At 40.4% G+C, this 16,708-nt stretch overlaps 1 protein-coding gene across 1 annotated transcript in view; it reads right to left on the bottom strand.

Moving 5' to 3' along the window:
* LOC138022041 (nose resistant to fluoxetine protein 6-like) overlaps positions 1–8,458 on the bottom strand; it is a 40,700-nt gene extending 32,242 nt beyond the window's left edge. The window contains exons 1-2 of the mRNA XM_068869063.1: positions 8,369–8,458; positions 6,774–7,027 (exon numbers count right to left, since the gene is read on the bottom strand). The gene's annotated coding sequence lies outside the window, so the exon portion shown is untranslated. The remainder of the gene's footprint in view (positions 1–6,773; positions 7,028–8,368) is intronic.
* Positions 8,459–16,708: the final 8,250 nt, after the last annotated feature.

The raw sequence follows: 16,708 nt of genomic DNA, 5'->3' as shown, positions 1-16,708 counted from the left end.
CCAGCGAAACCGTTCACTTGTTCCAGATGTGGTGGAACCGACGGACACACTCCTGACGAATTCTATGCAATCAAGTCCACGTGCAACATCTGCAAAAAGTTGGACTCTTGCAAAAGGTTTGTCGCTCAAAGTCCAAGGCTTGAGATATGTCCAGGTTTGCACCAAATTAGATGCACGCGGTTTTCAATTCGCGTCACGAAGTGTCCCCTTGCTCTGATAGCAATCTTCAACATCTCTTGTTTCTCAGAATACAGACATTTTATGTCACATATTGTCCCCCATATGCTGCTCTTTAAGTAAAGATTAACTGCTGCATTTACCCAAAGCTAAAAATAACGCTAACCTTTACCCTTACCTTATAGTTTAAAATAGGTAGCAAATGCTTAGACTTAAGGGGACACTTTGTGTTGGATGTCAAAATTGGGCGTGCATCTAATTAGGTGCAAACCTGGACATAAGTGGAGATGGAGACGCAGTATGAGATCCAAACCTGCTAACTGGCTTGAAGACAGCTCAAGTGACGAGAGCGAACCAGTACTCTCTTTGAACAATGTTGACAGTTCCATTACAGTACAAATGGACCAAAATGATAGTCGACATTGGTTGCAAGTACAACATAATATCCTCACAGTTATATAAATCACAATTTAGGCATTGTGAACTGAATCAAACTCGCAGACGCTCTACTGCGTATGGACAGAAAGAACCGCTAAATAGTAATGGTTATTTTAATGCCACCATCAAAGCCAGCGATAAGACTATTAATACTAAGGTTTACGTAATAGAGGGTATAGTCCTGTTCCCTGGACTCCCTCTCACCCCGCCCTGAAAATGGGCCTGGAACCCAGGCGGCAAAAGAGAGAGTCCTGTATTACTTGCAGGCAACTATGGTTTTTCCCCCAAAACTGGGGGGAAAACCATATTTGGAAAAAGATTCCTTATTTGGGCATAGTTTATTCCGAGTGCTTTTACACTGGATACATGGGGATAATGTGAAAGGAAATTATAACGCCAAGTTTCTGGAGGCAATTGATTTCGCGTTTGAGAAACGCCACTTTTTCCTTTGTGCCTAAGGCGGAACAACTGCAAGCTATTCATGCAGTCGTTACCGGTAATGATGGTTTTGTTGTACTTGCAACAGGATTTGGCAAGTCTGTTTGCTACATGGTTGTTTCTTTAATATGTTTGCGATTTTCTTCGATTCGAGTCCGATGTTAATTTTAAATCAGTCATTCTTATCGGGAGTCCCAGTCGTGGAAGATCACATGGATGACATATGAAAGTATGGAATTTTGTGCCTGAAACCCAACTGAACAGCTGCATGATGTTGGCGCAGCAAAATATCAAATTTTGATTTAATTTCTCTCGCGAGACACCTTGAAACTTACAAATATACTGTATGTAAGTCGTGGATGTGAATCGCTCAATGAAGACTGATAAATCTGCTGGAACTCTCATTTATTGTTCATTACTTCTGTCGATCTAGTTATGTAATAATTGCACTGATACCAGTGAACATACATTTGAGTTGCACAGTAATTATTGAAACTGTGATTTTTTCAGGGGTTTAGGCCTACCATTTTTTTTCAAAATGGGGGACAAATTGTTTGGATACCAAATATAAAACAGTACTGCAGATAATATGAAATTCTGACTCCAAGCTGTTTTGTCGCTTAGTGAAATCCTATTCTATATTTACTACTTCAGCCTTTGCATCGATTTATTGCAATCTTTCAATAATTTTCCAACATCACTGCAATCAGGGTTTGTTCTCCTCCTTTGGTTACGACGAGGCATAATTTAGATGTTCTCTTTCCTGACACTGCGAATCACACAGTAATTTTCATATACCAGTTTTTGTCGGAGTTTCAAGGTTCCCTTTATTTACATATCCAGTCTGGCATTTAATGCAATATGATTGGCTCATTCCGAGCATGCGCCTGCAAGTAACACAGGACTCTCTCTTTTCCCGCATGGGTTCCAGGCCCATTTTCAGGGCGGGGTAAGAGGGAGTCCCGGAACAGGACTATAGAGGGTAACGCGGAGTCATTACTGGGACGAGACTCTAGTTTCAAGCTAGCGATACTAACCAATGAAAGTAAATTCAGTCGGTCAGACCAGCGATCAAAACGAGCTGGATTCTTTGCTCAAGGAGTACGATGATGTTTTCCAAGGTTTAGGAAAGGTCACTGATTTTGAGCATAAAATTACCATTGACCCAAAGGTCAAACCTCTCAGTCAGCACTTAAGAGGCTGTCTCGGTAAAAGCGGTCCGTTCGATCTGGTTTGAAAAATAAATTTCGCTCATTTCTTGTGTGTCGCAAGACTTTCATGAGCTTATACTAAAACCACAATCCGCTTGATCGGATCTCTTAAATTGTTGGAGTTTTGAGGGATTTTTGGTTCACCCGCTCTAACGCTCCTGGCGCCCTATATCGAGGCTTCAATTTAACCCAACTTTGAAGATCAATTTATCACGAACTAACAAAGCCTGAAAAAACAAAAAACGATGGCCAGTTACTTCATTTCTTTTGAATACAGAAAGGTGACTTTCATTAACATTGAGATTGAATGAAGCTACCAGCGAGACTTTAAAGGCACCCCTATCATAGAGCCTGATCAGCCACGCGAACGCCGATCAACTTCAAACTCTTATTTATGAAAAAGTGAGACGGTCTTTTTCAATGAAACCAACGCAGCTGGAAAGTAAGTACCATACATAATGTCATTACGGAGAGAAACCTTGCGGCCCGTCCTTGATGGAATATTAATAGCTCTCTGAAGTTGCCTAATATCAGCGATCTCCAAGTTTTCGCTCCACATTGAAAGACTCGTTATATAACTGGGAGCGTTGCACCAACCTCGCACGCAGATAGACCTAAAACAACCCTAAATAAACGAAAAAGACATTTAAATGCATTTCAGGTCAATTGAAGGGGAATAAACCCTCTTTTAACGGCTTCAGCTTGGCTTACCTGCAACGGATTAATGCTTCAGTGTTCGAATTTCGCTCCATGATTTTACAAAAAAAAAAAAGGACGATCTCTGCTGCCCAAGCACTGGATCCCCGAAGGTGCAAATCAAGTTTAGGTATCTAAGTTGCTTTTTCTCTGCCATTATCATTCTTACATCGAAGTTTTTCCTCGGCAAAACGGTGGACATCAGTGAAGATCGCCGCCACTTTTACCTTCTGGGACAACCGCTGACCAAATTCAATAATAGCACTTGGGAGGTAAAGTTGACACCGCCGGGCGGCTGGGCCGTGGCGGGCCGTGGGCCGCGGGCCTGCTTTTAGCAAAACCCCTCAGGCGAGTACAAAAATTTGATCCCTCGACGTTTAGTAGCTGTTTTATCTGCGAATTCAGCTTGTTTCAAAGGTTTTGACATCAATTTAACGCCTTACTCCCTCAAGGTTCATTCACACCTGAATCTGCATGCGGGAGGGGCCAGGTTCCCCCAGAAAGAGGGGGGTTTTTCCCTGGCGGGCAGCAGGTGCGATTTTCTGGAGATCATACATTTTGCGAAACCATGTTTTAACCTTGTGTTTATCTCTTCGACACTCCAAACTCTTGGCTCCTGTGAAGATCTTCTTAAATTTCTTTTAAAAATGTTCTTTAAAAGTTCGGTAAAAGAAGAAGTATTAAAAAAGTTTTGGCAGATTAATTTCGCTCTTTGTCGAGCCTCTTCAATGCCTTTGTTAAAAGATTATTCTAAAACCCAACAGCTAAAAAGGCGGGGTCAGTCTTTGTCTACTACGACCCTTGGGATTTTAAAGTAATTCCATTCCGTTTTATTATTCATTAGCCGTTCAGGTGGAACATTTTTCATTCTCACGGCTTCTGCGATCTGCCTTGTCATCGAGTCATTTCTATATGATCCCGTAACTTCCATATTAAATACTTGTCTTTCTTCTTCGTGTTTCTCTCTGCAGTGTCTCCACAGCACCGATCCTTCTTTTTAATACTTCTTCTTTTTACCGAAGTTTTAAAGAACATTTTTAAAAGAAATTTTAGAAGATCTTCACAGGAGCCAAGAGTTTGGAGTGTCGAAGAGATAAACACAAGGTTAAAACATGGTTTCGTTGACAAAATCCTTCCTGACATCAGCGCATAAAATTAGTAGAAAGCATACATTTTGCTTTGTGTCAGTATTTCAATAAATGGAACTGGCGTCATGGCCTTAGCAGCGAGGGCACATCAGCTTGTACCGCTTCTAATCGCATGCCAGCGGTCAGCTTCCTATTTCACCAGAATAAAGTTGTCTGAGTCGTTGAATTATTTGTTTGCAGGGAATAGGGGAACTCCTTATACTTATTCCCGAGAGCCTCGAGATATGATGCCTTTTGTTTAGGACTGAATTTTAATATAACGAAATCGGTCTATTCTCCGCGTTTTTTTTTTGGAAGAATTTACCAATTTTATTGAGAATTTTATCCCAAATATATCAAAATGTTCCCCCTGTACTAAGTAAAACCCTAAAAAAAGGGAAATAATAGGAATTTCTTGAAAACAATAGGAAGTACGCGAAAAAAATAGGAAAAAATAGGAACTTGACGCCCTGTTAAAATGTAACTTATTGTACTCAGACAGTCTGAAGTCAGGTTTGCAATACATGATATTAAAGAAGTTATCAGAGAAGCTGGAGTGACAGAATTGTAGGAGCAATTACTACCCACGCGAGTCAGTTATTGTGGGAAGAAGACGCGAGCAAGCCCATAAAATGAGATGTACTGTAGACTCTGCAATCCCTGAAACCGTCCCCCATTTGCTTTATGGGTGCTGGGCCCTGGCACAGAGTAAGTATTTGTGGAGACATAATGCAGCTCAGAAGATAGTGTTTTTGAAATTGTCAGAGATTTGGGAACAATAGAGAAAGATGACCTTGGTGTTCCCCTGTTTACCAGAAACCAAAATAAGAGAACGAGAATGCGGTTCAAGCATTCTGGGATGTTCCATTATTCAGAGAAGACACAGATTGAATTGAAAGCAAATTCTGTAGATGTTCAAATAATCAGCCATCACGAGAAAAGGGTTATCATGCTGGAAATGAGCTGCCCTTGGATTGGAGGCATGAAAGAAAAGACAATGAGAAAACTTCCAGGTACAAATACTTACGATGGGAAATTTAACAACAATATCATGGATAAACGGCACAACATAACATTAAAATGGTCGTCCTTGGAGGATGGTCTGAAGAGATCGATGCAAGGAGGGTGTAGTGAAGAAACTTGTGGGGAAGAGAAAAAATACAGAAAGCAGTTATTTCAAGCACAGTAAACATTGCAATTTTAGAACATTTAAAGTCCACATATAAGAATCATACAAGAAAGACATTAATTTTAAGAAACAGACATTAGGTTAAATTTATTTAAGTAACATAATTTTACATAGTCATTTAAGAGTCTCAAGAAAGGTATAGCAATACTAGTATATCAATATTATAGCCAATTAGTATTGATATAATATTCTTAGGATATATTAAAGTTCTATAATTATAGGATTTAGTATCACCCAACTAGTGGACTAATGCAAATCCTGCATTTTAATTGGCTACGCTACTAGAGGACTATTATTAATACTCCTCGAGTAGCGAAAAGCGTGACGCTTCCTTTCGTTTTATTCAACAAATAAATATTTCTTCAACTTGCATTTGCTAACTTTGTTATTGCCTTTTCTGTCCGACTAGTTGGGTGATACTGAAACAATTAGACCCTTCCCCCTCAAGGGCTAAGGGTCTAATTGTTAAATAGTATACGTTCGCTCTATAGTGAAGCAAGAAATACCTAAGACATGAAATTTAACAAGTACTTGCTGCATTTCACCTGACAACGAACTGAGGATGACGATCTCGGCCACCCTTCCGGATGTGGGCGGGGCGAGATGGCCTTGGTCCGTTCACACTGCAGGCCAAAAAAGGCCCACCTTCAACCGACAGGCTTTTCGACCGTTTGTTTTTGTTATGGATATTCACATTGCTTATCGTAGAAATCTGATTGGATGAATTTCAGCTTTTGCAGGATCTTCAGATATGAAAATTGTTCCACGGCTCTCAATGCCTGTCGGACCTGGAGGTGGGTCTTTAAGAGATAATGATATGAACGAAGTAATGAACATTTAGTATACGTCTTGATCAATTGTTTGTTCCAATAGCATTGGAAGTGGGTTTATTAACAGTTAAGTGGGGAGGTGGACAGTAACGAGAAACAAAATATTGAAGAGAGTGAAGGTTTTGTAGAAACATCTGGGATAATTGAAAAAAGGATACAGAGTCGTTGAGGGAATTACGATCAGAGGAAAATGGGTCAAAAGAGAATGACATACAATACGGACAACGACTGGTGATTCAACAGACAAAACAAAATCCTGAACTGGAAGTGCCCAGGGTCAGATGGGGTATAGGGATACTGGTTGAAAAATCTTACATCATTACACTGAAGGATCTAGCGGTGTAAATGAATGGAATGATTAACAAAAGGTGGGCGATGAAGAAGGTATAACTGTTATTCCAGTAGATGTAGGGGCTTTGGGAGTGATAAGCGAATTTGAGAAGTATGATGAGGATATTGCAATTGGTATGAGGATACATTTTATTGCAGACTAGTATAGTGCTCGGATGTTTATCACCCTGGAAGATCATGTGGTACCTCTGACAGCAGGATGTTGTGATCAGTATTGTTAAACAAAATACGTTGAGCTTGAGGTACATGTATCTGCCATGGACCCTACGTTTATCACTTTGAGGGGGAAAAAGTCATAAGATCTCAGTTACTTTACCTCTTTCTTGCACACTGGGCTGTATTAAGTGAACATCAGAAACCAGCTCTGATTTGGAATCAGGCACGTTTGAGTGAACCAATGGAGTATACTCATTATTCGCATCACCCCAATCCTGTCTTTCTTTAGATGGCAGATGACTTTCATTTCGAACATTTTCCAGTGTAAACCAAAATTTCCAAGTCTGTTGAATTAGGCACAAGTCGACCAAAGTTCCAACAAGACATAAATATGCTATGATGCCACAAATAACTCTACAAGATCAAAACAATGATCATTAGTAAAGAATGGTACCACGGAAAATAAAAGCTCTATTCACATGCCTTACACCTAAATGGGAAACTACACTACTTTTGGTTGAGGTTTTCTTGGTATGGAACAAGGGTGACAATGGCACGCGCAGCAAAATATCCATATTAGGCCATATTAGTCGAGTAGAATCCCAACTATTCTGTGGGCTCTCCTTTCGTCAAATGACGTCCCCTTTTCTGTTGCTAAATCAGGCTATTGTGCAATTAGAAGGGACAGGGGTAAAGTAAAGAATTGTCGTCAGTTTTTATGTTTGAGAAAGAAGACCGTTGTGTACGCAGTCAATTCGCTTATTGACGTCACTTCGTCACATCGTATCTTTCATAATTCCGCTTCGCAATCTGTAATCACCTTTGGAAAAAAAAACATTTCGACGAGTCTCAATAAACGAGGAGACGACTACACAAGAGAGAACGGCACAGAATTTGAGCACGTTGTCTGGTGTTATTGATCCGGTCCGAGTTTTGTCAATCCGATCCGATCCGGTTCGGTTCTATCCGATCCGATCCGGTCCAGTCCGGTCTGGTGCGATCCGGTCCGATCCGGCTTTTGCCAACGGCCCTTTACTAGCATGAAATTTGAAACAACAAAGCATCATGTGTTTACATTGAACTGCCTCGAGAGCGTACGACATTTTTATTTTCTTCGATCTTGGCCAAGCGCGCAAGTCTTTACACTACCTCGAAGTATCCAGCTTCGCCATGTATGTTACCGAAGGTCTGCTTTTTATCAGCAGTTGCAGTAAATCTAGTTCTGGTTCTTCCAGCTTTTTCGGTTGACCCTTAGCTGTGTGACGATGGAAGTAATTTTCGGTTTCATGTTTGACAAAACTCGTCTTCCATATTTTTGAAAGTGTAAGACCACTCATTTTGTACTTTAATCCTACGTCTCTAAAAAGTCCCTGGTAGAACCCTTTTTAAACATCTCCCCCTCCGCTCAACCGTCAGTGACCACATATCGTTTCCAAAAGGTGAAACGTTCTTCGTACACATTACTCTCATGCCGCGGTTTGCCGCGGTTTGTTTCTCTTATATTCTCCCACAGCCTCGCTCACATCAAGAATGACACGTCACGAATCCGGGCGCTCCAAATGGTCACGTGAGCAAGTCGAAATTCAAATGCGATCGATCATTTTTTGTGGGGTAAACAGTTTAGTGATTTCGGTAGTATTTACCACCATGATGACCGTGCTGAATTCATAACCACCTCCTTTACGAAATAAATGAAATATACAACATTTGGGATCATTATTTAATTACAATAAAAATAAAAAAAGGATAACTTACAAAGTGATAATGGGTCCTGTAGTCCACTTTGATGGATGGGCACAATGAAGAGATGAATATTTGCCCCATTTTATTCTCAAGGTTGGCAGGAATACTAGAAATGGATTAGAAAGGGACAGGTACAGTACAAAAGTCAGACCGGATCAACTCGGATCGCTCACCTCCGATCCAGGGAAAAACAGTTTTGTAAGCTAAAACTATTCGACGTTTGCGCCAATTTCACCAATGTTAGCTTAAAGATTAGGGTGATTTCCCCAGGCCTTATTACGAAAAAACGGTCTGTCAAGCATACATAATTAAAGTTACAAACAACAGAGATAAACTAGGCAGAACAGTTTTCAAAAATCCCAATCACAATCCATCTTAATCTTCTTCAGTTTTGCAACATCCCTGCCTCCATTGTATTTGCAAGCTGTCTTATTCAAGCTTTCTTTCAATGTTCTAAGTAGCTATTTTTATGTTACACTTGATTTGGTTGCCAGTTTCCAGTCGCTGAATTTGGCTAAATTTTGTGACACCCCTTTGGACCGTGTCCATGAACAACTTCTAAGGACCCGGTCCATGGACCCCTATTTTGTCTTTGCTAAAAAGTGTCCCAAAGCATATTTACGACATTTTTAACCTTAAAAAAGACGACTTCGTGACAAAGGGGTTTTGTTCACTTTGTGACAAAATTGCTTAAAGTGCTACTACGATGAAAAAATCAGCTCTCGTTTTTCTTCACATTTCGAAAGTATTTGCGTTGATTGCTCAATAGGCGGAATTGTTTGTAGTAATTTCAAGAGGAAGACCCTTTATTTGAACTCCACTTTTTATTTAACGGTCGGCCATTACTTGGTGCAGTTTCGACTGATAAGCTTTCAGTGATCTGGATCAAGGAGAAAATGACGCCATTTACTCAATTGCTTAAAAATGCAGCGTGTGTATGGTTTAATTAGTATGCAGAACACGAATTTGACAACCCGAAAGCCAAAAACTCTCGTGCTGCATACTAATTAAGCCGCATTCACACACTGCATTTTTAAGCAAATGAGTATATAACGTCATTTTCTCGTCGATCCAGATCACTGAAAGTTTATTAGTGGGAACCGCACCAAGTAATGGCGGACTGTTAAGTTAAAAAGGTGGAGTTCAATATCAATACTCTACCTCTTGAAATTGCTACCAAAAAATTCGCCTATTGAGCAATCAACGCAACTACTTTCGCAATGTGAAGAAAAAGGAGAGGTGATTGTTTCATCGTAGTAGCACTTTAAATGGTTCTTATTAGACCCGGTGTTAATTTCATCCTGGACACAGTTAATAGAGGGGAATGGTTTGGAAGCTCGGCGAACATCGAAAGAGCAAACAAAGCAGCCAAGATTTAGGTTGGAAAGTCCACGACCGTGCACAATCTTTTGTTTTGCGCTCATACACTATGCATGAATTACGTAACCAACACGTTTCTATTGGTTAGTTCCGCAGTATGGAGTAAACAACTATTGTGTTTTGTGCACGGTCAAGGCTAAAAACGAGAACAAAAACCTACAACAACGAAATTTGTCGGGTTTCATAACCATTCCCCTCTATTAACTATGTCCTGGACGATCTTATTGCATACTGATTCACTGTACTCTCTTTGTTTGGATTCACTATCATGTAACCCTACAATAACAATTAAAATTCTCACACCACCTAGAAAATTATGGTAATATTCCCGCCATTTGGATAATTATGAAAATTACAAGGCAACCATGGAGCTGGTAAGTAAAACAGTTGTCATTGTTTCCTTGCTATTGTTGTTCCTCTTACCATGCCTTTCAACCTCTCTTTGCATATATTTTGTAACGCTTCGCTAATGACAATGGAGTATGTTCAGATTCGTGTTAATTGTAGAAGTATTTTAGGCATGCTCGCAGGTATGTTAAACCCCTAGGGGATTTCTAGGTTACTTAAGATTTTGTAAGTTATGCAAGAGCCACTCGAAGGCATCTCGTTCAACTTTGACTTTATTTGCTTATTCACTTATGTAATTTCCTCTATGGTATGTTGAAAACGCTCGCTGTGTCAATAAACGAGATGCCCGCCCCTGATGCTGTGTTTATGTTTATTAAAGATTAAAATATTTTATACTCGTTTCAGGGTGATTAGAGTATAAATTCTTTTAGTATCAATTCCCTCTGCCTTAGCCACAGTCAAAACCCAGAGAAAAAGTGGTAGGATTCACTTTCCGATAGGATCTCATCACAAGTACACAACGTGTTTTTTTTAAAATACCGTTCGGCGGTTCCGTATTTGAGTATTCCGGTGTTTCATGTTTAAGTACTCCACCAATCTACCATTCCTAGCTTTCGGCTATATGGTTAGTGCTTGCCTCACAGATCACCGGCAAGCTTCGCTTCCAGAATGTTTGATTCTTAATATTTTCGAAAAGTAATCAACCTCAAACTTGCCAGTTGAACTCTTTTTCTACAGGGGGGCCACAAATCTGATACGCTGGCGTATCGGACCTTGTAGGATTCGTAGAACGCCGCCATTTTCTTCGATCGCGCTGAAATTTGGCGTGTGTACTGGGGATATATAGCCCCAGATTCCCTGAAAATCTCGGCTTTCTAGCTTTCATGACGCCTACATGACGACCATTCTAATTCAGGCAATTTGAGCCGATGCGATCACCAAATTTTCAATCCAGGGGCACCCAACGAATCTGTTCCTCACATTATCTGTTCCCCAGAGGAATCTTGCTGGCTGGCAAAAATACAGGTGTTTCGATTAGCTGGCTGGGAAATTTTGTTATTGATAGAGGTTTTGCCTGGGAATTACTGACTTTTTCTAGCATTTCAACCCGAGCTGGCTGTAGAAACTCTGAAGACTGAGGACGACTAAAAAAAAAAAAAAGGACCCCTTCAGATAGTAGTCACAAACATTCGACGGCTGGTCAGAGTGATTGCGCTTGCAGAAAAAAACATGTTTTGTCCCGGTTTTGTCGCTTTTGTTCGGTCGTTTTGGATCGAGGGATTTGAAAGCGCGCGGAATTCCTGGCTGGGAAATAAATTTGATCAGCTGGCTGGGAAACCAACCAATTTTATCTAGCTGGCTGGGAAATTTCTTGTGTGTCTTGCTGGGAAAAAGGAACAGATAATGTTTTCCCAGCAACACTGAAAAACACCTGAAAATGCCTTAATAGCATTTATTTTCATTAACTTGGGTATAATAATACATCTTACAACAAATTGGTCGTTGGGTGCCCCTGTCAATCGATCGCGGAGCTCTCGCGAAGCGGTTTTTCTAAAGTTTTTCAGCCAAAAAATTACACTACAGGCTTCGGAATAGATAAAGAAAAGGATTTGTGGTTCATTGGATGGGATTTCAAGCGTTAAAATCGCTGAAAAGGTAAGATTAATTATTTAGCGAAACAATTGCGTGTTTGTGAGCACATGGCCTTTGATCTCACAGAATTGTGTTTTCCTCAAAATATTCGCTTGTTTTCGCTTTCGCTCGCACATATTTACCTTTATTACATGTCCAGTGAATAGTTTTATCCTCTGGGATGAATTTTCCGTCGAAAAATCGGTTATTTGGGTGGTTTTTTGCAAACAGATGTTCATTATTCGTAATGCGATCGCTTCCGTTGCCGTTAGCAACGGGTCGCAAATTTGACTTGTCATCACCTTATCAGATTACGCATTGATGGCTAATCCGATTATCTAAAAAAAATCCAAAAATATTCGTGCCTCATCAGTTTTCGGTCAAATTTATGGCCAAGAAAGCTGATAAAATGAGGAACATTTTTGTCGGTCATCAAAAAATTCGTAATTGACCTTGAAATGGCCAAATTTGTGTGGAAAGCTGATTTTAGCATATAAGGCTGGAACGTTACCAACCATATTACACCCCCCATATCAAGCCCCGACCAACCATATCAAGCCCCGACCAACCATATCAAGCCCCGACCAACCATATCAGGCCCCAGCAAACAGCAGGATTTCTCCGTCATATTTAACACTTTTTGGCCTCCGTACGGTCAGTAAAAGTCACGAACAGTTCGATGATGAACAAAATGAAAATGAATTCTTAATCCCAAAGCGGCTGTGTTTTATTTTTTATCATCATATCAGATATCAGCTCGCAACTTCGCTCGGCGTGACCTCTGCTCCGTAGCTAACGGTTGTCACGTCTGAAGATGCTACATGTGACAAGATGCATATTATTAAATTTCGCTACAGGAAATTGCATTCTGTGGAAACAATACACACAAAATGTAGCTTTTTAACCTTTCGCATTGTTACCGATGAGACTTAAAGTACAGACGATTGCACATTTAATAGTAATACCGATTTAGAGAACGACAGGAGGTAATTACGCAATTCTTTATTATTCCGATTTTGGTGACCACAAGGCAAACGCTGCAAGCAATTCTTGGTTTTCACCCACGTGACCTTAGTCCTTGACAACCGTCGTTAACCGCCATTGTGGAGCCCCTCGAATCGTAAACAGAGACACGTAGAGAGAGATGTGAGTGAGTTGTAGTGCGGTGGTTCTCTGTATAATACCTGGCTGTGGAGTAAAATCTGGAAACAAGGAAGGTATTAGTCTATTCCGTATACCTATCGTTGTTGATAAGAACGGTGAAAGTTATAAACAGCTAACAGAAAATCGCCGAAACGCGTGGATTTCACAGATAAGCCGAGACGACACGAAATCGAAAGACTTTGTTTCTGGGAAGCCTGCCTTACTCTGGGACAGATACAACGAACAAAGGACAATTTAAAAGCTTTCGCAGCGATTGCCTCACGGCTTAATGTTAGATTTTAACTTTAAGTGTGGGGTTGGACTTATTTTGCTGAAATTGTCTTTACAGGTTTAGCAATTAAAGCTTTTGCGGTGATTGCCAGTAACGGCTTTTGCTGTGAACAGTTGTGTTTTATCCTGTAAAGCTTTCGCAGCGATTTAGCACGCGTTGGTTCAGGGTTTTAGGGTAAAAGGCGAGCGAGTCAGAATTTTTCGAAAGTTGGCTTTTTTTTCGATAAAGCGTTTCTCGGCTGGGTTTCCACCGATGTCTTCCCAATTCACACCACCGAAGCGCTTGAACCCCTCGAACAAGTGTGCTCAATTTCGACCGATTAAACCACAATATCGCGGAGAAAATTCATCTCATTAAATATGCCCGATGCAAATGAGGTGCTCCGGTTTTGAATATTTAATGAGGTGAATTTAACCTGAGTATCAGGCGTTTGTGATACTCAGGTTAGCAAATGTCTAACTCGGAGGCGTTTTATTCGATTTCGCTGAAATTCGACAGGCGAATGCGAGGGGTGGAGCGCCCAAATTGACTGAGTTTGAAGGAAATCGGACGAATTTCGAAGGAAAAAAGCTTCTCACCTTCTCAAGGTGAAGGACTGAGACTCTAATCGACCAAGTACTTTGACAGAAGAAGAGGGAAATCATCGAAACAAAGGGAATGAGGAGGCCTTTTCTTCTCATCTGGTGGCCATAGCAGTTAGCGAAGGTATTAAAAGAAATCCAACTGGAAACTGATACAGATAAGGTCGACGCCGAGTGTCAAACTTCCGAGTCACCTTCGCCGCAAACAACAACAATCTTGCCCGCGATTTCCTTCCCTTGCTTAAACGGACGCAAAGAAACCAGAAATCATCTGGTTGTACGCTTTCAAAATTTTGAAGGTCTTAAACTGCTTGTTTGTATAGTAGCTTGTCTCTAAAACTAACTAGGAAAGCAAGTCTGAGACTTCTAGAGGAGCCAAACTGATCGCTCCGTATGGCCGCTGGGTCTACGCAAACGACAGAAAATCTTCTTCAAATAGCGCTCTCGAACGTGGCTTTCGAGGTTTTTTTTGCGTAGGATGAAAGTACTGGTACCTCGTCGAGTGATTTTGGGTCGCTTTCTTGGGAAATATCCATTGGAAAGATGAATTATTTGAAGACTTCGAACGTGAGCGCTCAAAATGTCATACATTTCCCTATAATCAGGGGCACCAGAATGGCGGAAACCTAATTTGCATAAGGTTATGACGTCAGCTGAAAACCGAGAATTCGTCATCCATCATGCGTTATGTCTGAGTCACAATTGGCATGTGGGACGCTTATATATATAAAGACGGAGGTCCTAGTCTTTATCTTGCTTAGCAACTCACTGGGACACAAGATTTTATTTTGCGTACTTGTAGTCTGTTTACTGTTGTAGTGGACGGATTTTCAAAAGGCGCTCAACTTCAGTTCAGAACTTCATGATTGACGAATGACCACATTCTTCAGGAAATTTACAACGACTGACCACTAAATTTAAATGCTGGCCGTGTTATGTAAATGTAGGGTTGCTATGGTGTTTATTACTGCGTTAGATTATGTAAAGTTTCTGAACACTATCTGTGATCCTAATTGGTTGTGTTTATTGAGACTGCAAAGGTGCTCCTTGCAGATGAAACTAAATTTATCATAAAACAGGGGCACCCAACGTCAATTTCGGAAAATATCTGTTCGGAAGACGATTTGAGATCTACAATTTTCGGAACCGTTGTTGTAAAATTTCTTGCTTGCCCGCCTGTCCTAGTATTTTCCAACATAGAAAAAAAATGGTATAATCGTCTATTTTAAACGGACTTTTACCCTAAAATGGACACCTAGAATTTTCGGGATCTCTTTTCTGGCTGAAATTTTCGACAAGGTAAGTTTTGATCCCTATAATTTTTCCCAATGCCTTTCAGATACCTTGAGTCGTAAAAAAATTACATCCATAACTGATGAGATGAACCCCTTAATTTATAAATCCCTTTGCAATGTGGATTGTCCCAGGTATGGAGAGTGCAAAAAAAATGCTAATTAAAGTTGACTTCCACGGTTACTAATTTTCCTTTATATTTTTTTCTTTAACGCAACACCTAAGAGTAAGAGCGGCTACGATAATTTACAATCTTGCATGACTGGTGCACGCCTAGAAAAGTGGTTCTTGCGAAATCGAAATGGGAACACCAAACACTGTAGAAAACAGATTAGTAATTTAAGCTCACAAAGGTCATCATTATGGTTATTAGCAAAATCCTGTATAGGGCCCGGGTCGCTCTAGTGGACAAAATTGTTTTTGTTGTGACAAAATTTCAGACAAATATCTGTTTCCGGTAAAATTTATTTTGTTATGTTTAGGGACGCACGCAATTTGCATTCCTGTCATACACGCGTCAATGTGTACAAAAGAAAACTTTCCTACTCCCGCTAGAAGTGTGTCACAATATCACGCTATATTAAAGACAAGGTGCGGCTTTCGCTTTTGTTGGACTTTTATTGCTTTTAACTTGCATGCAGGCTAGCATGGCAAATGTGTACAATCTGCACTGTATTTACAGACACGGGCCCAGTGTGGAGAATTGGAACCTACTGAAAACCAAACGTGTTTCTTAAATGTGTTTTGACATGATACGATCTTTATCTTTCAACTCTCCCACTAAAAGGCAAAAAGCAATAGGTTAGCTAAAAATATTATTCTATTCGTTGCCATGGTAACGGCGAACAATACCAAATTCGTTACAAGTCGACGGCCATTTTTGAAAGTGTTTCATATAGCCTGTAAGGTCGGACCTTACAGATAGCCCTTACGGTTAAAACCTGTCCGTAAATCGTGCCTGGTGTATAAGATTTACGACGAAAACTGACTCTTTGACTTTCCAAGCAGAGACGCCTATATTAAAAAATGAATCGCATACAAAGCGGTTACCCTTTCGATTAGCTTAGATAACTCGTAAGGTCAAATTGTGACACTACAAACCTTGAAAATCTCGGAGGAGGCGGATTTGCCGCAAACCTTTTGTTTTTTAGATTTGAAACCAAAAAGTTTACATGTTGATAACTCTGAGCAAGTTTGACTTTTACACACGACAACATCTGCAATTGGCTTTTTGTAAAAAAGATGTTGAAGGAAATTATATTATTTGTTGTTGTTGTTGCCGTGAAGGGAAACCCAGTTTTGTAGAGAACTAAAGTAGGGGATAAAACCTGCTGTAAGCCACGTGAATTTGCAATTTCACATGGTAGATTTCAGTGGACCTGAAATCTCGTAGATGCGGCCCCGATTGCTCGAATTATCAATTAACCACGGGTGGCGCAAACGCCGGTTAGTTTTAAGTATCGTGGTACAGTCTCGGAGCCTAGCTAGTTAACTTGCTAACAACTGCTTTAAAGGACGTGTTGCACAATCAGAGAAACAACGTGGCGGTCCATTTGCTTTGTGGTGGTGTGCAACCGAGGCACAAAAGAACTCAGTCTGGTAAAGGAAATTTAAGTTTGCAAAAGCGACTCTCTGAGGCTGTCATTAAGTCACGCTACGGATTTCACGTAACTGCATTCAGTT

The sequence above is a fragment of the Montipora capricornis genome, chromosome 10, assembly GCF_036669925.1.
Source record: "Montipora capricornis isolate CH-2021 chromosome 10, ASM3666992v2, whole genome shotgun sequence".
In the NCBI taxonomy this organism is placed as follows: domain Eukaryota; kingdom Metazoa; phylum Cnidaria; class Anthozoa; order Scleractinia; family Acroporidae; genus Montipora; species Montipora capricornis.
The sequence above is the reverse complement of the archived record's forward strand: the minus strand, read 5'-3'. Positions and strand labels throughout refer to the sequence as shown.